The following is a 25,636-nucleotide window of genomic DNA, read 5'->3' as shown; positions in this document are numbered from 1 at the left end:
ATGGCTTTCGCCCCCACCACAGTACAACCATTGCCCTCCTCTCCTTTGTTGACTCAGTCAACTGCAACCGTAATAATAAACTAATTACCTCTGCTCTCTTTCTGGACCTGTCAAAAGCTTTTGACATGGTTAATCACCAATAACTGCTCCACACCCTGGAAACCCTTCACCTGGACTACTCAGCCCTAAGCTGGTTTGATGCCTACCTTTCAGGTAGACAACAAGCTGTCCAGTGGCAAAGCAAGCTATCTCAATTACTACCTAACACCATAGGAGTTCCCCAAGGCTCTATACTTGGTCCCCTTCTTTTTTCTGTATTCATAAACGATCTCTATTCAGTCATCCCTAATGCAACCTGCATTCAATATGCAGATGACTCCACACTGATCTGCTCCGACGCCTCCCTCCATAATCTCCAAGTAATTACCCAAAACTGCTTTACTGCAGTTGAAACATGGTTCATAGAGAGGAAACTGATCTTGAATCCAACAAAAACCAAGCTACTACTAATTTTCCCCACCTCAGCCACTTCCTTAGGACAACACCCTCCACTTACTAATAATATGACCTTCCATGTTCAGTCCACTAATGGTACCATCATAGAGCCTGTCACAAATGCCAAACTACTAGGAGTCACTATTGATCACAAGCTCAAATTTGATATGCACATCAGTCAAACTATAAAAACTGTAAACAAGAAACTAGGTTCTATGTATAGAATTAAAAACTTTCTAACTCCTACTACCAAACTAACCATTGCACGTACACATCTTCTCTCCACCCTACTGTATGCCTCCCCAGTATTCTCCTTCCTCAATAAAACTGAGCTCAACAAACTCTCTATGACTTATAACCATATTGCCAAATTCGTAACAGGAGAACCGTACCATACTCATCACTGCCTAAACCTAAAAACTCGCCTGGTTAGAACTCCCCAATCTTCTTAAACTTAACCAACTTACTGAAGCATTTAAAATAATCAAGGAACCACACAAAACCCCCTCAATGAACAAACTTTTTACCCCCTATTCTAATCTCAGCTGCCTTCGATCCTCCAATAGTGTACTAGTACAAACTATCAAATCTAATAACTTAGGTGGGGATGCTCTTTATGCTAATTCCATCGGAAAACTATGGAACTCCCTTCCTAATGACCTAAGACTAACTACCTCCCTTAGCCAGTTCAAAAGTAACCTCAAATCTTTCCTAAAAGCTCATTGGCTATGTTCCTGTACCAAACCAGACTAGTCCTAAAAATCCCAATACCCTCCATGTTATTCCCCGATGCCATCTCTTTTCTCTCTTATTCCACTACTGCCCTGCTAAACTATGTTATATGATCTGTAGTTCACTGTAACACCCTTCTACTTATTAATCCCTATGAGGATGGTATTCGATAAATCTTTACCCATCTCTTGGAGCCTATAAAATAATCTTTAGTATTGTCCAGGGAACCTATGTCTTCACTAATCCACATACTACATGAATTACTCAAATTATAGCTAAGTTTTAACTTGATGTCTCTTCTTACTATGTTATCCAGAATTTTTACTATGTAATGCAAACCTAAATCTTGTTTTTATTTATGTAGATGTTTTTTTCTCCTTGAACTTTCTTGTAACTGATATGTTTAAACTTATGATTACCTTACCATGTGATTATGAAATCATTGAAATGTAACTCAAAGCCTTTTGTATTGTGGAGCTTTTCTCCTCGGGTCTCTGCTGAAAATGGATATGTATCCAGTTGGACTAACCCGGTAAACAAATGTAAAATAAATAAATAAAATAAATAAATAAATAAGCTTGCCATTTAATAACCAACAGGGAACATGAATTATATTAATACATAGGAAAAAGGCTTATGTTTGTTAATGCTGTCATGTGAATGTTAGAGTATTTAGTTATTGCTAATAAAGTGTTTCTGCTTCATAACAAAAAAAAAAATGTTAACCCATAAAAAATCTCTCACTGTACTCCACAATAAAAATATGGAGATCCATTCTGGAATAGCTGTGTCACTCCATGGAACTTGGTCTTGTGGTGGAATTCATCATTGAGTAGTTGATAACCAAGTGGTCTACATATCCCAGCTAGATTCAGCAAAAGCCAATTATATGGCAGCATCACCTGAGTTCAGCAACTGGAAAAAAAGAACAGATGGCACTAAGCAAAGCAGTACACAGGAGTGGGATGGCTTTGGTCAACTTAGACCTTTGCAATAGAAATGGGTTTTAGGCATGTGAAATGGAACCACTGAAGCTGCAACTGAAGGAAAAGTTATAATTCATTATAGCTTGACCCACCAGCAATCAAAGCCCATGCCTGAGCACTAGAATTCAAAGTTACTTCTGATGCCACTGCTATTCTCCCTTGGGAAAGCCCCACATATGTGTAAGGATATTCATAAATGCTCATCTTTAGATCTTGTTTTCATTTGTTTCCTGTGAATGAAAGGGTGAATCATGCTTATGCAACAAACAGATATACAGAAAATTGAGTCATGTTTTTGTCCAGAAAATAAGTGATGTGCTAATAAAGATTAATCCAAGGGAGGTTATCTTATAGTGACACATTGGATTGGGCAGCAGAAGACTGTTACCTACTACAGTTTGTACAAACAACTCATCAATTCTGAACAAAAAAAATAAATAAATACAGAAAACATTAGATAGAAATGGATATTTCTATGAATGCATTATTGTTTGTAATGCACCAAAAGATTTACGGTCTTGGAAATATCCAATGGACCTTGTGGATGAGTCAGACCTGCACCAAGAACAGATTGCATTGTTTGCTAAGGAATTTGCCATTTAAAGGAAGTATTAATAAGGGACAGTGGATGAAAAATATACCCCAAGGATTGGTCTTGGGGCTGCTTCTGTTTGGGATATACTTTTCTGAGGTGCAAGTCAAAACCAGTGGTTTGTGGCAGACCAAGTTTGCAGATGACTGCAAGCTGGGCACTGTCTTAAATTCCCCTAGTGATGTGAATATCTTCCAAGAGGACCTTACCCAAACTAATGACTGATGTCAGAAGCATGGCCTCAAACTGAATGTCAAGAAATGCATCATTATCTCCTTTGGGGAAAATGGTGTCCCCAATAATTATCACATTAATAATAATGTACTAAGCATTCAATCAGTAGTGAGGGACTTGGGCAACCAGGTTGATTGCAGCCTGAGTTTTTATGTCCACATTGCTTTCATTGTATGGAAGGCCTTCTATATGACCCATCTCATAAGTAAGGGTATTTCATCCTGACAAAAAGAGGTCATAACATCCCTGTATTCCTCCCTTATCAGACCTTTTACTGAGTACAATGCCCCCCTTAACATATACCTTGCCATGCACATGCAGCAGTTGGACAGACCACAGAAGTTCATGACCAGGAAAATCCAGAGTTTGAAACACCTATCCTATACAGATACGCTAAAAGACCTATCCTTCTACTTAATCTCATACAGACTGCTCAGAGGTGACCTATGTCTGGCATACAAGGCCATCTCAGACCCAACCTTGATGGAGTTGCTGGATATCCATAAGTCAAACTATACTTGCACAAGCCACACTCAAGGCCTCAACCTGGTCTGTGACATTAATAGAACTTGTTGGTAGGATAGATTTGTGTCCCAAATACTCCCCTATCTGTGGAATAGACTTCCTTTCTGTGTCAAGCAGAGTACACCTCGCTAGCCCTCTTTAAGAGGAACCTGGATGACTGGATGTGAAACAGAAAATACACCCCTGAGATCCCACCTGTGTCCCTCCTGGAAAGGAAAAACAGGTGCTGACTTTGTGGGAACATGGGCAAAATTTTTGACTAGGCTTATAAGGACTCTCGGGCCACTAGCCTAGTGTTGTCCTTTGAACCTATAAACATGTTAGAAATGGATATTACCAAACTAGATGAATCCATAAATGATGATCTTATGCTTAAGATGTATATGCAACCAAGTATAAAGAGCTGAGACTCACGAACAAGAGAAAAATTGATAAGGACAAAGGGGAATGTAAGCAGAATCAAGCATTTCCAAGTTCCAAGTCCCCAAAACAAGAAGAAATACAATAAGTCTACCCTATTGGACAAAACAAGTGCCCCTAAACATAATGGTTCCAACCACTAGTCACAAAATCCCTTGCAAGGAGAATAGCAGGACCCTTTTGAGTTGCCTTACTGTAGGGATCAGAATGATTGGAGAACAAGTCCCACAAACATTAGCAAGAAGGATCAAGTTATTGGAACTAGCAGACTAGCTACAGGGATAGCAATCAGAGGGGGAGAGGCCAAGGACTGACACAAGAGAATAGGAGACAGTCGCAGTAACTAGAAGCAAGAAATTTTTACCAAGATTTTAAAATTTATATTTGCAGTTCCTTTCCAATTAATAGAAAGTGCCTTAATCTCTTTGAACATGTATTCACTTTTATTCCAGTAAAAAGAGCTAATGCTGTGGGAACCCTTATCGACTTAACATTACATATAAAGAACTTAACCTGGCACAGTGGTTTCCACATGATGGTTGTGACTCTAGTTTGAATGTAGTAGATACACCATAAAGGCAAATTACTTCAACCCTATTGTCTATTGGACTTTGAATCTTTTTGGTAAAATTTCTTAGAAAGACACCAGAGATATCCTTAAAACAAAAGAAAGCAGTCATGTCTTAATTTAAACTATCAAGAAGGATTGTTATTGCACACCATTTGCTCTGACAAAAAAATAATACGCTAATGAAGCCAGACGAAGGTGGAGGACTGCTGGTGATGGAACAATTGGACTATGTAGGCAGGATGTATAACATCTAGAGAAAATAATCTAATGGAGAGGTATCCAGTAATAAAATCAATGTTGGCTCACCTAAACAGATGTTATGTTACAGAACTTGCCTACACAAGGTCAAATACTGGAGGAGATTTACTAATACTTGAAGGTGGAAAGAGACAACAATACTCAAAATGTTTGGAATATCAAAAATACATAAAGATTAAGCTAATACAAGAATGAGACTAGTTGTGGATACTGGCGTGTCAAAAATGTGCCCTTTAGCCATATGTATTGGCTGTAAGTTAAAAACGTTAGGTAACACATTGCATTTCCTAGGATTTCTTAAGGAATGTCAGTAGTAAGCTACATGGTGACCATAGTAAGCTACATGGTGGCCATAGTAAGCTACATGGTGGCCATCTTATATTTGCATATTTGTCACCAGAGATGTTAAAAGACTTATTTTCTCAGATTCACTGCACAGATTTTGAATGATACTAGCACCATATCAACAAAGGAAATTATCACTTTCTTCCCGTTGATGAAAGTAGACTTATAAAATAATTATATATTTTTGAAGGGGAATTCTTCTTCCACTAAGATACATGAGTTACCATGGTGCAGCTTGCACTCTAGCATTTGCTAATATGGTCATAGCGGACTAGCAGAGGACATTTGTGTTTAGCACACAATACAAACAGTGCTGGAATTTTTGCAGTATTTTTCTAAATGATATTTGCATTTTCTGGACAGCAGATGCTTTGGAACAGCTAGAGAGTTGTTTTAAGTTATATAAATTCTACTACTGAATTCTTACATTTTACAGATGAATATTCACATAAATGATTGTGTTACTTGCATGTCAAGATCATCAGAGACAGCAAAAATAGAGACAACAAAAACAGATGATTGTTCCATCCTGGGTACTAAGCCCATTTATTCAAACACTCTATTTCATTACAACAGTTGCTATTCTTTAAGCCAGAAAAGGCTCCTGTTAAGGTTGATAATAATGGTATGTGAAGATAGTGCATTCTATGGACAGATTAATAAATTTAAATGTATGCTTTTAAGGAGGAGTTGCAACAGTTATATGGTAGAGGATATTCAGTCTGAAGTTTGTCATAACAAAAATAAATAATGGTAATTATACACCACCACTAGGGAATAAAGTGAATTTGGTAAGTAGGAATAATCCCTCCCAAAGTAAAGACACATTTGGAAAATGCATGGCTATTACTTTTAATACTGACTCCTTGTCTATTAAGAATACAATGACTAAGAAGTGAGATATACTCATTCATAGTGAGGATATATGCAAAAAATAAGGGAAAATTCCACATGTATTTGTAGAACGGGTGGACATTAAGGGATTGTTTGAAAATAATAAAAAGTACTGACGCTACAAGTACTCACCTTCAGACATGATAAATGTTAACAATGCTACTACATTCTTTAAGGTAATACTACTGTAGTACATAATTATGGGGATATACTTGTTAAGAGATAACACAACTGTGAATTAAAAGGGATAATTTATCCAGTGTGCTGCCAAGACTGCCTCTTATTTTCTGTAGGCAAAATGAAGACAAGTCTCCATGAACGTATATATGAAAATATTTATGACATACATAAAAGAAATGTAAACAATGCCCTGTGAAGACATTTAAAAATACACACACACAGAATGTTTATTACTGTGGAGGATATGTTAGCAGTAAACATGATTACACTGGGAAAAAATGGAGATAAATATGTATTAAATCAGCAGATAAAATTAATGGTACACCACCCCCCCAGCTAAAATGAATAAAGATCCAAACAAAGTGTGCCAGAATTTAAATGTTTGTATTTTCTGGTATATTTGATGGGTAAGCATTTGACATTTTGGGACCCGCTATTGCAAATCCAGAAACTTGTTGGGACCTGCTACAGCAAATCCAGAAACACAGACTGAATAGCCAAAAAATGAACTTATATATACTAAGTCTGAGATGCCAGTTTCCCAAAATATTCCCTTTTCTGCAAAGTATTGCAATCCCAAAGTTGGTATATATACGTTCAGGGGATGTGGGAGGGGGACTTGACCCCTACATCAAGGGTGCAGGGGGGGGCTTGCCTCCTTGCAAAAAACAAATTTTAAGGAAAAGCCTGATATTTGAGATTTACTCTTCTGCTGTAGTTTAAATCTGTTTTTTTTTGTCAGTTTGTCAGCCCTTGTCATTACTTGTGCCAATATTTTAATACTGAGCCATAATTTGAGGCATAACATTTGTGTAATAAGAGTTGTGTATGTTTTTTAATAGTTTTAAAATGGCGATATAGATTTAAGTTTATTTTATGTGTTTTAAAATCTTGTCACATGATGAAGTAGTGGCTACATAATATGATGACATGGATATTTAATTGTATTGATATGTATACTGTTTTGTTCTAATGAAGTCTCAAACATATGGAGAAGGAAATGTTTAACTTAGCCATTCATGCTGAAGGCTGTCGGTTCTGCTTCCACATCAAGTAAATGGATATCTGGCACTGTAGTGTAACAAAAAGGGGATGCTTCACTCCTGAGTGTGTCATTCTTTGCATTAGACATTAAACTGAGATCCCATCTACAATGATTTCATGGAAGCGTAGGTGGATTAAAAGATTCTGTTGCACCTACTGAAAGGAATAGGGGCCTTTATTTTATAGTATTTACATAAATACAATATTTACAGTGTATACACAATTACAAATTTGACAAAACCTAGAAAAATATTTTGCATCATGAAAACATAAAAAAGTATCAAAAATATTCAATCATTATCACCCAGACACACACATACATGCACACACACTCCTGTTGCCATAACCAGAATCTTACCCTCTTCAATATTTCTGCCAGATCCAATCTTTTAGCAAACAACACCTCTTTTAATCTGGACTCCAAAATATTCTGGACAATCCCAAATAAAACTTTATCCAAATTATCATTAATTCCTACCTTAACTCTGTAATAAGATCATATTCATATTCAAGTCTTCCACCTTTTAACTCTCCCAAAGAAAATAGCGATTTTTTTCCCATAATTTCTACACCCTTTCCCACATCAAAAACATATTCAATAGTTAACAGAACATTTGAGACATTATGCTGTATAACATATTACTCTTTACTGGCAATTAATGTATTCCCAATCTTCGCAGAAAAACCTTAACACTCAAATTACTAAATCTATTTTCTTTTCATTCACAGCTTTAATAATATCAGTATCTAATTATTTTCAATTATTCAGTCTATAAGATCTGTTGACAATTACATTATACCAGACTTTGCTTGATAATTTTACATTTTTAGCTTCCAGTCTCTGTATACTTATTTTATTCTGGTATTCAGTTATCACTCTATTCTCAAAATATTTTTCTCTTCAGTTTCCCTTCTCATCCTCACCACTCTACATATTTTATATCAAAAACAAAGCTACACTTCCCTTACATTTTACTATCTTTATCAAATAGAATCTTATATAAAATCATTGATGCTGCATATACAATTGAATCGATTAAACCTATCTCCCATTCATCACATCCCACAACAACATCCCTCTTTTCTCAGGATTCAACCAAGATCCCAAAAACAAGGAAATACTGCTGGCATCAAGCCCTTTGTTTTACACTAAGAATCATATAAACCCTTTCCAGAAAACAAGTCTTATTTAAATTAACTCAATTAATCATATAAATCTTTTTCTTATAAGACATCCTAAAGCATTTATATAACCTCCATTTCCTTTAATCATATCTATCATTCCATCCCATTGCTCATAAACTACTTATTTTTCCTGAATCTTATTTCAAACAGACTTAACTCATTCATAGAAAATGTATTTATTTATCTATTTATTGACATTTGATGAAAATCTGGCTGGATAAAAGCCCATTTTCAGTGAAGGCCCATAGAGAAAAGCTCCAAATTATTACAAAACATTTTAAGAACATTAATTTTACAATCTTCAAAAATAAAAAAAATATTATTAGATATAATATAAAAACATTTGTTAAGAATCAGTACAAGGTGTATACAACAATCATTTAATATTTAGAGACATTTAGATAGTTTGTAGAGAAATTGAATGCAAGTTAGTCTAATACAAACAGGAATTGCAATATTAGGTTAGGGGAAAAACAGACTTATGGTATATTTAGAAAAAAAGTAATTGAAGAGTATTAGATACCAGTAAGGAAGTAAGTGGTGAAGGAAATAGGTATAAGGAATGAAAAGGTACTTTTTCACATGTAAGGATATAGTTTAAAAATGAACACTTTATATCTTATCTTCTTTACCAGATCCCACAGCATTTTTCTTTATTCAATTCTAACCCTACATCCCCCCAGACATCTACTAACATATCTAAACATTCTTCCAGTACATTACCCTTATCTATTACTTTTATATCATCTGCATATGACATAAAATAAGGAATACAAATGTTATCCTTAGCAAAATTTCTGCTTCTAATATGTTTTTCCATAGCTGATTCATAATCAGTAAAATAATATCCCACTATAAGGCAACCTTTCCTCACAGCCCATTTCATGTATACAATGGAACATAACCATACAGTTACCAAAATCTTAGCAATAATGTTATGATAGTGATTATTTTATTTTATTTTATTTTATTTTTGTTAACTGGGAAAGTCCGACTGGACACAGGTCCATTTTCAGTGGAGGCACGGGGAGAAAAGCTCCATGATACAATACAATATTAGATTAAAACAGTACAAAGCAATTCTAGATTTTTCATCTCATTATGAATACTAAAATAAACATTACTGTCACTTTCATTTTCTGTTTTTACAACTTTAAAAAAACTTTTTTTTTATATTTTCCTTACATAGAATCCACCATTCAGACAATGAAGAATACCATAACTGATCCATTTTTCTTTCTATTATATCTTGATCAAAGAACTTTGAAATTAATCTCTTAATTCCTTTACCTTTAAAGATAACATTCCCGTTTTCACCACATTCTACCCAAATAGGTCTACGATCAAGAAAAAAAAAAGCATTTGCTATAAATCAACTCTTAGCCTCTATCACTGATTCTGACAATGACAAATAAGCAATTTCAATGCAGTTTTGACCTATTTTTATGTCCGCATAGTATAGGACCACAATTTTAACCTCCCTCATCTAATAGCTTCCTTTATCCTTTATCTTCCGTATGTCTATCTCCTCCTTTCTTCTGCACTTTCTTAATCCAAAATTTCAGTCCCCCATAATGATTATTTTCACATTTAAACTAATTATGACTTTAGAATATCAAGGAAATCATTTCTTTTTTTTCATTGTTGTAAAAGCATGGACTCCTATTAACCTGTATATCACCTCACCCCTTCACACATCCATGTTAGCTCTCTCAGCCATTGTAATAGTAAAATCCAATAACTTAAAGTCTTCTGCAAAAATAAATATCCCACCTGAATACCTCACCTTTCATAAACTCCATATAATCCTTCCATTTCTTAATGCCTCATCCTGTAACCTTACAATTTCTAAAATAAATATAGTATCTTGCAAACAAATTACTGCAGCAACATAAGTTTTACATGATTGCAAAATGGTAATTCTTCGACCTTTACTAATCCAACTATTGACATTCACAGAGACAAATCTAACATTAGTTCTTACATTTGTTTTATAATTTTTGGTGAAAAATCTTCATACTTTTACTTCCTCACCATTACCATAGCTCCTTTTGAATGTCTTTTTCTCATGTCCTGTACAGATCTTCCCCTCAGATCAGATCGATAACAATGTATTTCCTCCCCTACATTATCAGATTTGTCTCAATATCGCATGCCTCATCTTGTTTTACAATATTATTAGTCATATCGCCCCAATAGTGTTCCTGCATCATCAATTACTACTTCTTTATTCCCCTCCTATTCCACTTCCTAAAGCTCAGCACTATCCATGTTCTCCAGAAGAGTAGTTTATACTTTGTCTTTATCACAATAAAACAAAAATTACCTTCCTTGCTATAAATTCTGCTCTCTTTCTTACACTTGTGCATCATGAGCTGATCTCCACAAATTGATTACACCTGATTTTAGCACATTCATTAAAAATTCATTTGATTCATTAAAAATCAAGCTTTATGCTGACCAATATATCTCACCATTCTTCTATTACCAACCATGCATATACACTACTAGGTAAATGCTTTACAATATCATCCTCCAATATAAAGAAAAATCCAATTCCCACCCTCCATTTCAAACACCTGTTTCATCTTTAACTTTGACAATACTACATGCAGAATGACACATCTAAATAAAACAGATTTTCAAATTAATTTATACTGAAACCATATTATTTAATCTCTTACCCTGACCAGAAAAAAATAAAGCCATTCCAAGGGAAAATGTCCTTCTTTGCCTCACAAGCAACAAATATTTGTCAATTATAGCATCAGTTTTCTAAAGTTATATTACAAAAATGCACCCTTCCCATGTGTGTCAATAATCCAATATCGAATAATGAAATTAAGGTGCAGATACTCCACAGCTATCGAAGACCACCAGTCTAAAAGTAGGTGTAAAAAACACAATTGCAGAAATGGTAAAACCTTTATTCCGGATAGTGAGCGCTTTCACGTCAGCTAAGGACGCTTCATCAGACTTAAATAAAACTGAACAGACAAGCTCATTAAAATAATCAAAATCATGATCACATGGACCAATGACTACTAGTTCACAATCAAAAATGCAAAAACGTAAAACACTCCTAAAAGCTACACTAACAGAAATATATAAATATATGTATGTATTGTGTTAATAAAAAACATATAAATGTAATACCTATAAGAACATATATGTACACATATTCATAAAAATGTATGTATCATGTTCTTATAAAAAGTAATACATAAAAAGTATACATATGATGTGAGTAAAAAGTATACATATGATGTAAGTAAAAAATACATACCTGCAAGAATATATACCGACTTAAACATAAACCTATTGAAAAATATACTAAAGGCATTAACCTACTAAAATATTAATGTTTAAGTGCACGGTCCCTAAGGAAAGGTTTGATGGTAACTCTCCCATTAAGGCCGTGTCTAACATCTGCTTGGAGTCTGATTATCCACTTATTTTCCTCCTTCTCAGTAAAGTTGCTGATGTTTCCTAGCCTTATAGATGTATGTATCAATTCTAATACTAGAAATTCAAAACTGTGTCTAGTACCTTCACATAATATATGCCTCGCCAAGGCATTATTCTCATTTTCTTTATTGATGGCATACAAGTGCTCTCTAATCCTCTCACGTAGTGTCCTGTTTGTCTTCCCCACATAGAACTTACTACACAAACGGCACACAGCAAGATATACTATATTACGAGTCTTACAGTCTGCATAATGACTAAAATTATAGATCTTCTTAGTGTCAGGGTGTACAAATGTAGCCCTGTTTGATATAAATGAACAATGATTACAGCTCTGACATGGAAAAGTGCCCACCCTAACTGACATGGGTCGAACATCCCTCTGCTTCTCATAGCACAACATATCTTTCAGACTCCTAGTTTTCTTGTAGGAGAAGCTCGGGTGAGCGCCTACAAGTGTCTTACGTCTGTCATCTAATTTCAAAATCCCCCAGTTCTTCCTGATGACATCTGTAATCTTCTTATTTCTGTCAGTGTAAGTAATGACCATCCTTTTCTGGGATACAGGAGGTCTGACTAACTCTGTATTACTAATCAAGCGCTTACTAATGTATGGTTGTGCTCACCCATTGCATTCTACACATTGTAAGGCCAACAAATCACTGTCATGGTACCCTCTATTCTTAAAGTCATCATGTAAATTTAATAGTATTGTATCAAAACTCCTATTCTCACTCATCAGGCGAGAACACCTCAACGCTTGATTCATAATAATGTTCTTATGTATGTGAGGTGGGTGCATGCTGTCACGGTGTAAATAAGCATTTTTCCTGCATGGCTTCCTGTATATCTCAGTTACTAACCTGCCCTCTCTCTTCTTAAGGGTCACATCCAAAAAATTAATACGATCTCTGGACCATTCCCCAGTTAACTTCAAAAATGTGGTGGTATTATTAATGTGAGTCAAAAACTAACTGAGGGTCTTCAAATCACTGCTCCAGATGAAAAAAAGATTATCTACAAAGCATTTGTAATGCTTAATATATCTGTAGTGCATAGTATTTGAGAAAATATGTGTAGATTCCCAGTACGCTAATACCAAGTTAGCGTACGAGTTAGCACATGAAGTGCCCATCGCTACTCCCATGATCTGTAAATAATACGCACTGTCATAGATGAACACATTATTTTCCAATACCAACTCCATTAAAGTAGTTAACTTCATAATTTTGCTGTTACTAAAGCCCTTATCTAAAAGGAATAGCCTCAAATAATCTATACCTATGTCATTCGGTATACACGTAAAGAGAGATTGAATGTCCAGTGTGACCATGTACTCTCCATCAGAGAGAGGAGCACTCTCTGTGTCAATAGCCAACGGATCTAAAAAGTGTTGAGTGTCTCTTAAAATTGAGCTTGTGGATTCTACTGCAGGTCTAAGCTGCTTTTCAATATATATGGAGATACTCTCAGTAAGCCAGCCTCTCCCAGATACAATTGGTCTAAATAAGGGATTCATCAATGTTTTATGCACCTTCGGTAAGCCTCTGATCATGGGCACTAAGGGTTTCTCAACTAGAAAGTATTTATAGAGACTAACATCTATGGAATTACACATCAACAGCTCATAAAGTTCTGCGTGTACTTTCTCTATGACCTTATTTAATTCTAAACCATTCATAATCCTATACGTAGCTGTATCTGCTAGCATAGAGCACATCGTAGTGTGATAATATTCTATATCTAACACCACAATTGCTCCACCTTTGTCTGCGGGTCTAATAATTACTTTGTTATTATCCTGGAGGGACTTAAGTGCTGCCCTTTCTTGTGGGTTTAGGTTAAAAAACTCAGATTTAAATGTTTCTTTTGAGTATAAATCATAAAAGTCATTAATACAAACCCTCTCAAAGCTGTCCACAAGCGGATGTGATTCTGGTACAAAAGTGGACGGTTTCATAAACTTGTTAATGGGTGCTCTATTCTCATTGTTATTCTCAAAGTGTAAATCTAAATTCAAACCTCTCGTAAAGATTTTAACTCTATAATTAAAGCACTAATGTCCATCCCCTGAGAGGGGACAAAAGATAATCCACGATTCAAGACAATCATCTCAACATTAGTTAACTGATATTTTGACAAATTAATTACCAGTTCATGGCTTTTGTCCTGAAGGTTTTCTTGTTCCCTTCTCCCGAGTTGCTCGACTGCTTGCGTTTTTTGGTGTTGTTCTGTGGGCTCCAAACTCTGGGTTTGGTAGCCTGAAAGGTTAAAGGGAATGATAAATTTGAACATTCCCCCACAATGTTCTCCGAAGGTTGTAGAGCTGTCTTCCTCCTAACCACAGGTTCCGTATCTGTCACCGGTGGCTCTAAAGCTCTTGAAGAGGAGGTAGATTGCTGCGCATCTGAAAGCAGGTCTGGCAAATCCCTTACATCAAGTGGAGGGTGAATGATGTTATCCACGCTGTTGTGTGGTATGGACTCCAAAGAGTGTCTGACCTCTTGTGAGCTAACAATAGCGCACCTCATTGAGGTCTCTTCTGAGCGACTTGTCAACGTGTTCAAGACGGATGATGTATGGGATGAAACAAGGTTACCATCCGTGCCATTGGCAGTAGACAGAGATGGTGTAGCAGCTGTATGTTGTCGGACTGCTTCTCTCGGCCAGCAAAAAACGTTCCCTCTTGAAAAATCGAGGCAGTCACGTTCAAGTTTCTTCTTCTTTATTGATAACAGTCTGTTGTCGGCTGCTGTAACAGTAGCCGATAGCTCCATCAAGAAATCTGTTAATTGTGGAAGTGAAAGACTAGAGGATAGGCTCTGCTTTAGGCTTAATGCTTCCTTGACTAATTCAGTTTCAATATTGCCGTATTGTTTAATCAATAACTTCATATAGCTGTTGCTTGTCTCAATATTTAATCTCTGCCATTCAGATAATAAGTCCGGATAAGTAGTACCGAAGGTCGGCATTTTCAAAATACGTAGTCCTCTAGGGACTATTTTGAAAGCCAAACAAGCTTCCATATGTGTTTTTGCCAGATAGTATTTCTTATTTTTAACATTACATCTTCCAACTTTCTCATGGACTGCAACACAGTGAAACACAACTTCTGTCCTTTAATGGGTACGGTAGTACTCGCTAGTTGTGCATAAGAGAGCTTCAAAAGAGGATTACCTTTCATACTGAGTAATTGTAGAAAAGATACATTCTCTCCTGATTCTAATGTATCATTACTGGTTTCTTCTGCCATGTCCCTTGGAGAATACACCAAAGCAAAAATATAGAAAAAATATATAATCCTCCAGGGGTAAAGTATCTGCTATGCCAACAAAAACGAATAATGAAATTAAGGTGCAGATACTCCACAGCTATCGAAGACCACCAGTCTAAAAGTAGGTGTAAAAAACACAATTGCAGAAATGGTAAAACCTTTATTCCGGATAGTGAGCGCTTTCACGTCAGCTAAGGACGCTTCATCAGACTTAAATAAAACTGAACAGACAAGCTCATTAAAATAATCAAAATCATGATCACATGGACCAATGACTACTAGTTCACAATCAAAAATGCAAAAACGTAAAACACTCCTAAAAGCTACACTAACAGAAATATATAAATATATGTATGTATTGTGTTAATAAAAAACATATAAATGTAATACCTATAAGAACATATATGTACACATATTCATAAAAATGTATGTATCATGTTCTTATAAAAAGTAATACATAAAAAGTATACATATGATGTGAGTAAAAAGTATACATATGATGTAAGTAAAAAATACATACCTGCAAGAATATATACCTACTTAAACATAAACCTATTGAAAAATAAACTAAAGGCATTAACCTACTAAAATATTAATGTTTAAGTGCACGGTCCCTAAGGAAAGGTTTGATGGTAACTCTCCCATTAAGGCCGTGTCTAACATCTGTCTGATCTGCTTGGAGCCCTCAAAACAACACCAAAAAACGCTAGCAGTCGAGCGACTCGTGAGAAGGGAACAAGAAAACCTTCAGGACAAAAGCCATGAACTGGTAATTAATTTGTCAAAATATCAGTTAACTAATGTTGAGATGATTGTCTTGAATCGTGGATTATCTTTTGTCCCCTCTCAGGGGATGGACATTAGTGCTTTAATTATAGAGTTAAAACTCTTTACGAGAGGTTTGAATTTAGATTTACACTTTGAGAATAACAAAGAGAATAGAGCACCCATTAACAAGTTTATGAAACCGTCCACTTTTGTACCAGAATCACATCCGCTTGTGGACAGCTTTGAGAGGGTTTGTATTAATGACTTTTCTGATTTATACTCAAAAGAAACGTTTAAATCTGAGTTTTTTAACCTAAACCCACAAGAAAGGGCAGGACTTAAGTCCCTCCAGGATAATAATAAAGTAATTATTAGGCCCGCAGACAAAGGTGGAGCAATTGTGGTGTTAGATATAGAATATTATCACACTACGATGTGCTCTATGCTAGCAGATACAGCTACGTATAGGATTATGAATGGTTTAGAATTAAATAAGGTCATAGGGAAAGTACACACAGAACTTTATGAGCTGTTGATGTGTAATTCCATAGATGTTAGTCTCTATAAATACTTTCTAGTTGAGAAACCCTTAGTGCCTGTGATCAGAGGCTTACTGAAGGTGCATAAAACATTGATGAATCCCTTATTTAGACCAATCGTATCTGGGAGAGGCTGGCTTACTGTGAGTATCTCTATATATATTGAAAAGCAGCTTAGACCTGCAGTAGAATCCACAAGCTCAATTTTAAGAGACACTCAACACTTTTTGGAGTCATTGGCTGTTGACACAGAGAGTGCTCCTCTCACTGATGGAGACTACATGGTCACACTGGACATTCAATCTCTCTTTACGTGTATACCGAATGACATAGGTATAGATTATTTGAGGCTATTCCTTTTAGATAAGGGCTTTAGTAACAGCAAAATTATGAAGTTAACTACTTTAATGGAGTTGGTATTGGAAAATAATGTGTTCATCTATGACAGTGCGTATTATTTACAGATCATGGGAGTAGCGATGGGCACTTCATGTGCTAACTCGTACGCTAACTTGGTATTAGCGCACTGGGAATCTACACATATTTTCTCAAACACTATGTACTATAGATATATTAAGCATTACAAATGCTTTGTAGATGATCTTTTTTTCATCTGGAGCAGTGATTTGAAGACCCTCAGTGAGTTTTTGACTCACATTAATAATACCACCACATTTTTGAAGTTAACTGGGGAATGGTCCAGAGATCGTATTAATTTTTTGGATGTGACCCTTAAGAAGAGAGAGGGCAGGTTAGTAACTGAGATATACAGGAAGCCATGCAGGAAAAATGCTTATTTACACCGTGACAGCATGCACCCACCTCACATACATAAGAACATTATTATGAATCAAGCGTTGAGGTGTTCTCGCCTGATGAGTGAGAATAGGAGTTTTGATACAATACTATTAAATTTACATGATGACTTTAAGAATAGAGGGTACCATGACAGTGATTTGTTGGCCTTACAATGTGTAGAATGCAATGGGTGAGCACAACCATACATTAGTAAGCGCTTGATTAGTAATACAGAGTTAGTCAGACCTCCTGTATCCCAGAAAAGGATGGTCATTACTTACACTGACAGAAATAAGAAGATTACAGATGTCATCAGGAAGAACTGGGGGATTTTGAAATTAGATGACAGACTTAAGACGCTTGTAGGCGCTCACCCGAGTTTCTCCTACAAGAAAACTAGGAGTCTGAAAGATATGTTGTGCTATGAGAAGCAGAGGGATGTTCGACCCATGTCAGTTAGGGTGGGCACTTTTCCATGTCAAAGCTGTAATCATTGTTCATTTATATCAAACAGGGCTACATTTGTACACCCTGACACTAAGAAGATCTATAATTTTAGTAATTATGCAGACTGTAAGACTCGTAATATAGTATATCTTGCTGTGTGTCATTTGTGTAGTAAGTTCTATGTGGGGAAGACAAACAGGACACTACGTGAGAGGATTAGAGAGCACTTGTATGCCATCAATAAAGAAAATAAGAATAATGCCTTGGCGAGGCATATATTATGTGAAGGTACTAGACACAGTTTTGAATTTCTAGTATTAGAATTGATACATACATCTATAAGGCTAGGAAACATCAGCAACTTTACTGAGAAGGAGGAAAATAAGTGGATAATCAGACTCCAAGCAGATGTTAGACACGGCCTTAATGGGAGAGTTACCATCAAACCTTTCCTTAGGGACCGTGCACTTAAACATTAATATTTTAGTAGGTTAATGCCTTTAGTATATTTTTCAATAGGTTTATGTTTAAGTAGGTATATATTCTTGCAGGTATGTGTTTTTTACTTACATCATATGTATACTTTTTACTCACATCATATGTATACTTTTTATGTATTACTTTTTATAAGAACATGATACATATATTTTTATGAATATGTGTACATATATGTTCTTTTAGGTATTACATTTATATGTTTTTTATTAACACAATACATACATATATTTATATATTTCTGTTAGTGTAGCTTTTAGGAGTGTTTTACGTTTTTGCATTTTTGATTGTGAACTAGTAGTCATTGGTCCATGTGATCATGATTTTGATTATTTTAATGAGCTTGTCTGTTCAGTTTTATTTAAGTCTGATGAAGCGTCCTTAGCTGACGTGAAAGCGCTCGCTATCCGGAATAAAGGTTTTACCATTTTTGCAATTGTGTTTTTTACACCTACTTTTAGACTGGTGGTCTTCGATAGCTGTGGAGTATCTGCACCTTAATTTCATTATTCGTTTTTGTTGGCATAGCAGATACTTTACCCCTGGAGGATTATATATTTTTTCTATAATAATCCAATATCATTTGTAGTAAAGCCTAAAGACAAGATTAAATTGCTCCATATGTAATATCTATCTATCTATCTATAGCTCCTTCCTTCTTCTTTCATATCCTTCCAATATATATATTGTTATTTTTTTATAATATTTATAATCCCTGTTATTTTGCCAAAAGTATCAACATATGCTTTTTTTTCTTTATGTTCTCTGAAATAGCATGCATTCCTTTTGAACCACTAATTGCTTTCTCATTTTGCATAGTTTCAGAACTCATAACCTTTTCCACTTCAGACCATGATGATTCAGACTCTTTTCGAGGATCACTTTTCTTAAATAACTTCACAAACTCTGGATCAGGAGGCTTTCCCAATAAAATTTCAGTAATCTCAATTTCATTGCTCAACACAGCTTTCAAATCAGCTAAATGCTGATTGAAGTTTCCAAAAAGTGTTCTCCAGCCTCCTGTCCAACAGACAGCTTACCATTAACTGCTTCCTGATGAACTTCGGAAACAGCGTAAACTCTCTCCTCCTCTTCTGCCTTCATGCTCACTGCTTTTCTTGGCTGCCTCCACTTCAGGAATGGAAGCAGGAAGTGTATCCACATTAAGACCACTCTCGCTGAATTTCCTGTAGTAGTATAAATGCCACCTTGGGTCTCAGTAGAACAAAAAGGTGTACAACAATGTCCATTTTCTGAAAAGAAGAATTATGTAACTCTAATGTTTGTCATTATTGGCTAAAGTTAATCCCCACTGAATTACCACAAAATCAAAAATGTTGCAACACACTGGCCAAAATTTTAAGGCAAAATATGAGGCATTCTGAAAAAATCTGAAGAGCTGAAGAATGCATCCTTTACCTATATGTATACTCCCTTCCTTCTGAAAAACATTTTATATATAATTTTATTATTAATTCTATATATAATTTTCATTAAACTCTTGCATACATATTCCTAGTTTAGGTACACTTTGTTGACTTACATTGACGAGTTTTGGCAGATATTGCGTATACTATAAATTCTGTACATTGCTTAAATCTGTTGCTTTGTTTACCATTTTATGATGTTTAACCTTTCAGAGACAGCGCCTGTTATTTTCTATTGCATTCATATTCTTCTAACCTTTTTCACAGTCCTAAGATCGTACACCCAGGCTGATTCTGAAAATGATCCGCTGTGTTCAGTGCTCTGCTTCACATAACACAATAAGTAAAACAACTAAATAAGTATTTTTGTCAGAAATGTTTGTTAGAGTAGCTTTGTGTTGAATTTCTGTGTATAAAATGGGTTGGGGCAATCCACTGACAAAGTAAGGCTAATTAACCGTTTTGCTTACTTCAGTGGTGTATGTAGTTTAAGTGGGTTGCAAATGTTAGACTGTGTGAGTATTTTGAATATTTCAGATTTGAATTTGTGCATAACAGTACTATATATTGTTACTGCATAAAGTCATATTTTAGTTCTAAAAACTGTATTTGCATTTTACAGTAGTACAGTTTTTGTGTAAATGATTCAGGAGATTTGCCTTTATTTGCTGTTTGTACTTGTCAGTAGCTCCACATTAGTTTATAAAATTGCACAGGATAATAAGAAACTTTTCATTAAAACTATGCCTAGCATATCCATATTGTTTCTGATATATTAATGTATTAAGCTGACGTGTCAGTATAGTACACATGGAGATGGTTGTAAAAAACACAAAAAACAGACATCAGACGCTGCAGTTCCTTTTTTTCTGTATGTTGTCAATTAAAACTGATTCTACATTGCATTACTAAGGCAATGATCAACTGATCAACCAGTCAGGGAGACCTATCAATTAACATATCTCTGAACCAGAACTAAGCTGGTATTTACCAGTAGTCTGCTTTCTTTTGTGCAACTTAGTGAAGAACTGCAGGAGTTTATTTATCTACAGTACAGTTCTCTTCTAGACCCAATGAAGACATACCTTGATTGTCTTTTTTAAGTGATTCCTATACATATATATCTATCATTCATTTATTCCTTATCAGCAAACACAATATTGACACAAAACACATTACATATCTTGACCCCCCCCAAGCTTAAGTTGCGTAAGTTTCATGAGGTCGACAGCAAAAGAATACAGCCTCCACTCCATAGGTTTGCACTTATCTGTACACCACCTATTCAGACCACAAATACATACATCAAGGAGTCGCCTTTATATTAACCCTATGCCAGTATGGCAGATAGAACTTGGTTCAATACCAAACAGCAGGCCTATGCCCATAAAGCAGACAAAGCCTAATTCTACTCAGGGAAATATTCTTGTCATCACTGGTTCTATAGTTAGACACAATGAGTACACATTCACCAAACAGGACAAGGAGAGGTAACAGTAAGCTGCTCGTCACTTGTCAGTATCCATGATGTCACAATGGCTCTAAGGATTTTTAAATCTGACAAATTTACTTTCAAACTACTAGTGGTTAAAGGCACCAGCACAGTAGTAAACACTGGGGCATGGGCCTCAGCTGTGAAATATTGTGCTAGGTGAGTGCACTACTCAAAAATATAAACTGTTTTTAATCACAGAACAAGAATCTCCAACCCTTGTCCTATTACTAAGCAGTCTAAGTACATGCCATTGATTGCTCTTAGCAACCGACTGCAGTGATTTCTGAGTTGATAATCTCTAATAATGTGCTAACATGACTATGGACTACCAGGAACTGTGTAGTCTGTGACTGTTTTTCTTTAGCAACTGCTTACAGTGCTTTCCAGCAAATGTTAGAAAAGTACTCACAAAAATAGAGAACGTCGGGAACTGCAGAGCTATGAATCTACAGGGATGGTCTTCCCTTTTCAGCTCTTTGTTTCATTATTTTAGATTTTGTCAGGAAGCCAGCTAAAATGTTGGGCAGTGGTAATAGTAGATATTGCTCACAGCATCATACTTTTTTAAATTTACTTTTACAGCAATCAATTTTTTTGAACGGTTAGGAGTCCTTGCATGTCTTTTAATGTCTTTGCTCAAGAAAAATGAACCTCTACTGCCTGATATTATTGACCAAGTGATCTGCCAGAAAATCATGGACAGAACAAAAAATAGGCAAAATACAGGCAGTTGAGAGGTATGGTTTCCAAGTTAGGGTTCTCTGCATACCTCTAAACTTTTTTGCTCAAGAATTCTAAATGTAGCTAAAATATTGATGAGACAAAGTAAAGGATATTTTTTAAATAACACTCGTCAGTATAAAATTTAGTAGAGCAAAAAGTGGTTGAATCAACCTGCATTTTCCAGGCAAAAAAGTGTGGAACTCTCATGTCTGATATTATAGACCGACCTCTCTACAATCCTCAGATGCTTACCATAAAATCAGGGACGTCGCAAAAAATATGAGGCAAAAATGAGAGACATTTTGTGAATCAGGGACAGTTGAGAAGGATGTTTCCTTGCATTCCTCTCCATTAATTTGGCATTCTCCATATCCAAAAACACAGCCTCTATGGTACTGAATAGTATCCTAGGCTGACTACTAAATCATCTAAAACAGTACCTAGTGGAACCACTTTCACTCTCTTCAACCACAGTCTAGTTACTTGCTTTGTCCCTGTAGAGTGGAAAACAGCAAGAGTAATTCCCTTGCACAAAGGGGGTCCATCAACTGATCATGGGAACTATAGACCCATAAGCCTAACCAGCCTTATTTGCAAAGTCATGGAGAGAATCATCATGGACCTTATCAACAAAGACATAGGTGACCTTCAACCTCTTGACCCGACCCAGTCTGGCCTATTTAAGGGTAGATCATGCTTATTACACCTTCTGGACTTCTTCAAAAATGTCACCAATGCCCTGGATGAAGGCAAAATAGTACATATCCTATCTTGACTCAGCCAAGGCTTTTGCACAATCCCCCACTCAGGCATCATTGAGAACCTCACCCAGCTGGAAATTGACCCATATGTCACTAGATAAGTAGCCAAATGGCTCACTGACAGAAAGCATACAGTCAAGGTTGGAGATTCCACCTCTACCAGCAGACCAGTTGCCAGTGGTGTACCACAAAGAACTGTGCCGGGCCCCTACTCTTTGGAATATATCTCTCAGAAGTCCAGGTGAAGATAGATGGCCTGTGGCTTACCAAGTTCACTGATGACTACAAACTAGGTGCAATCATTGAGTCCCCCAACAATATTGCACTACTAGAAAAAGGGCTAAAACAGACAAATGATTGGTGCCAAAACCACAGACTTAAATGAAATACAAAAAAATAATTATCATCCCTTTAAGCAAGGGGGAAGTCTCTGCAAATTGCAATGATAACAGCACCCCCCTTATCTCAAACCCTGTGGTGATAGATTTGGGAACACAGGTTGATAGCAACCTTAACTTCAATCACCACTCAGTGGTAAGGAAGGCCTTCTATGTTGCACATCTCATAAGTAAGGGCCTTGCATCCAGAGCTAAGGATGTTATAACTCCCCTGTACTCATCTCTCATCAGACCACTAAAGGAGTACAATGCTCCCTTCTGTATGCACCTCACCAGACACCTGCAGCAGCTGGAGAGACCTCAGAGGTTTCTGACCAAGAAAATTCAAGGCCTTCATCACATGATCTACATGGACAGACTGAAGGCCCTGTCACTGTGCTTTGTATCTTCTAGGCTGCTGAGTGGTGACTTATGCCCGGTCTACAGAGCAGTCTCGAACCATGCCTTAGTGAAAGTGCTGCACATCCGCAAGTCAAATGGGACAGGATTCACTTGTCCTAGGGATCTTAATATAGCTTGCAACATTAACAGGATATGCTGGAGAGACAGATTTGTCACACAGAGATTGCCACTCCTCTGGAGCAAACTCCCAATTCATGTAAAACTGAGTTCCTCAATGACCCTATTTAAGTGTAAGTTGGAGAACTGGATGGGAGACCATGAATTTCCCCTGGATGTTTCATCTATGTCCTTCTAGAATAAGGGTAGTTGGTGCTGATCATAGACTAGCACTTCAAACATAGACCATACAACTGGGTCAATAAGGGAACAAGGGTATAACATGGCTAGGCTTATAAAGCCCCTAGGTCCAATAGCCTAGTAGCATCCTATGAACCTGTGAACCTATGCATATTCTGAAACAGCCAAAAATAATGGTAGGGGAAAAGACCCACTTTAAGGGACAATTTAAAAATTTAATTCTAATTCATTTAAGTCATTCCGTCCAATGAAGCTCTTGAAGTTTTCACTTTAACCATACTTCTCATACTTCCTTGGAATTTACTGGTTTTAATGGTAAAATAATGGGATGCCATGAACTCCTGAGTGGCCCCTTCAAATCCTAATTTTGCTCTTTTTTTTATTTACAATTTTTAGTTATCTCTGATGTCATCACACATCGCCAGAGTATCCTGAACATCATCAAGGTGCAGGGTGAAGTCAGCATTGTGAGACAGTGCCTGAATGCCTGTTAAAAACTCAGATGAGAGCTTTTAATAAAAAAAGTTGTTTACACCCACATGCCACTTACAACTTGTGGCACTGTAGCAACCAACCAAAGAGAACATAGGTTCAAAGTGACGACATAACATCATGAAGGGAAGAGGAAGAGCCTGGGCCTGAGAGGATTACTGGAATCTGGACTGGATAGATTATCAGCACCGTCAGGCAGCATAGCTGTGTAGGCAGCATAGTGCAACGTCTGCAGTGCAGAGTCAGTGTGCTTGTGAAAATTGAATTGTCCTTTGATCTTGCGTTTTTAATACAGGTGTGATTATGCAAGCATACATTTTTTTTTTTTTAGTTGCATGTGTCTATTAATAGTCTATTGTGATGCAATGCATTCTGGTTATTTGGAAAGGCATTTGAGAGGTAGTATATGCAGTGCTAAGTGACTTGCATTAGTTCTTCTGCTGATCTGATAGCAGATGTAACCACAACGTGTGGTTCAGATGATACTTGCTTGGATATCAGACTTGTTACTTTTTGGGATTACAGAGCAAGTGGTAACACCTTCAAGTTTATGTCTCTGGGTTTGGGTTTTAGTTATGCTTTGATGATGCTCTCTGTTTGGCTTTTGGCAGCACATGGATGTCTACACACAGAAGGAGTAATAGGAATGGGTCCAAAGGAACATACATCAAAACAATCTAGTCTTTCCAACGTCATTCTCATAATCAAATTATACAGGAGAGGCACAACTCCCGCCAGCTTCTTTGTATGGTCAAGGAAGCACTAGATGTGATAAACACCAGTAAATACTGCTGAAGGAAATGGCTGAACAGTAAAATATCTGTGAAAATTCATTAGGGAAAGTGCTGCCTTATAATATAAAACACATTTATATCTTATTTTGGAAGGTGCAAATGTCTCCTTTCGGTCTACCTAATTTATATTCAGTTACAAATACAACCAGACTCAATCTCTTAGTAAGTGCATCATGCAGTTCATCTCTTATAATGCAGCACAGGCAGTACTGCAATTGCTGGGGGTGGGGAGGCAGGGTAGGTTGTAGTTCTGCTGCCAAAAAATATAAATGAAGCTTCCTATAATATAAAAACTACAGACCAGGTGACACCTAAGATACTAGTCACCATGTAATAAATCACATTGCATCCTTAACTGAGTGGTGGTGACTCCATAAGTACTTAAAAAGTCAACTGGGAATAGGACTTTGGGAAGGACACATTTCAACTTGTACTGGACTGGCACTGTGTCCAGCTACTGTTACAAAGACAGTGAAAGTACAGTAGAAAAACCTATCTAAGGGGTCCGTTTGAGCACTTTTTTATATGCCAGACTGCTATGAAGAGTGCCAAATCCCTGCAGCCCCCCCCCCCCATTACCAATCACATAATGCTATA

The sequence above is a fragment of the Protopterus annectens genome, chromosome 1.part1, assembly GCF_019279795.1.
Source record: "Protopterus annectens isolate FY-2018-M chromosome 1.part1, PAN1.0, whole genome shotgun sequence".
In the NCBI taxonomy this organism is placed as follows: domain Eukaryota; kingdom Metazoa; phylum Chordata; order Ceratodontiformes; family Protopteridae; genus Protopterus; species Protopterus annectens.
The sequence above is the reverse complement of the archived record's forward strand: the minus strand, read 5'-3'. Positions refer to the sequence as shown.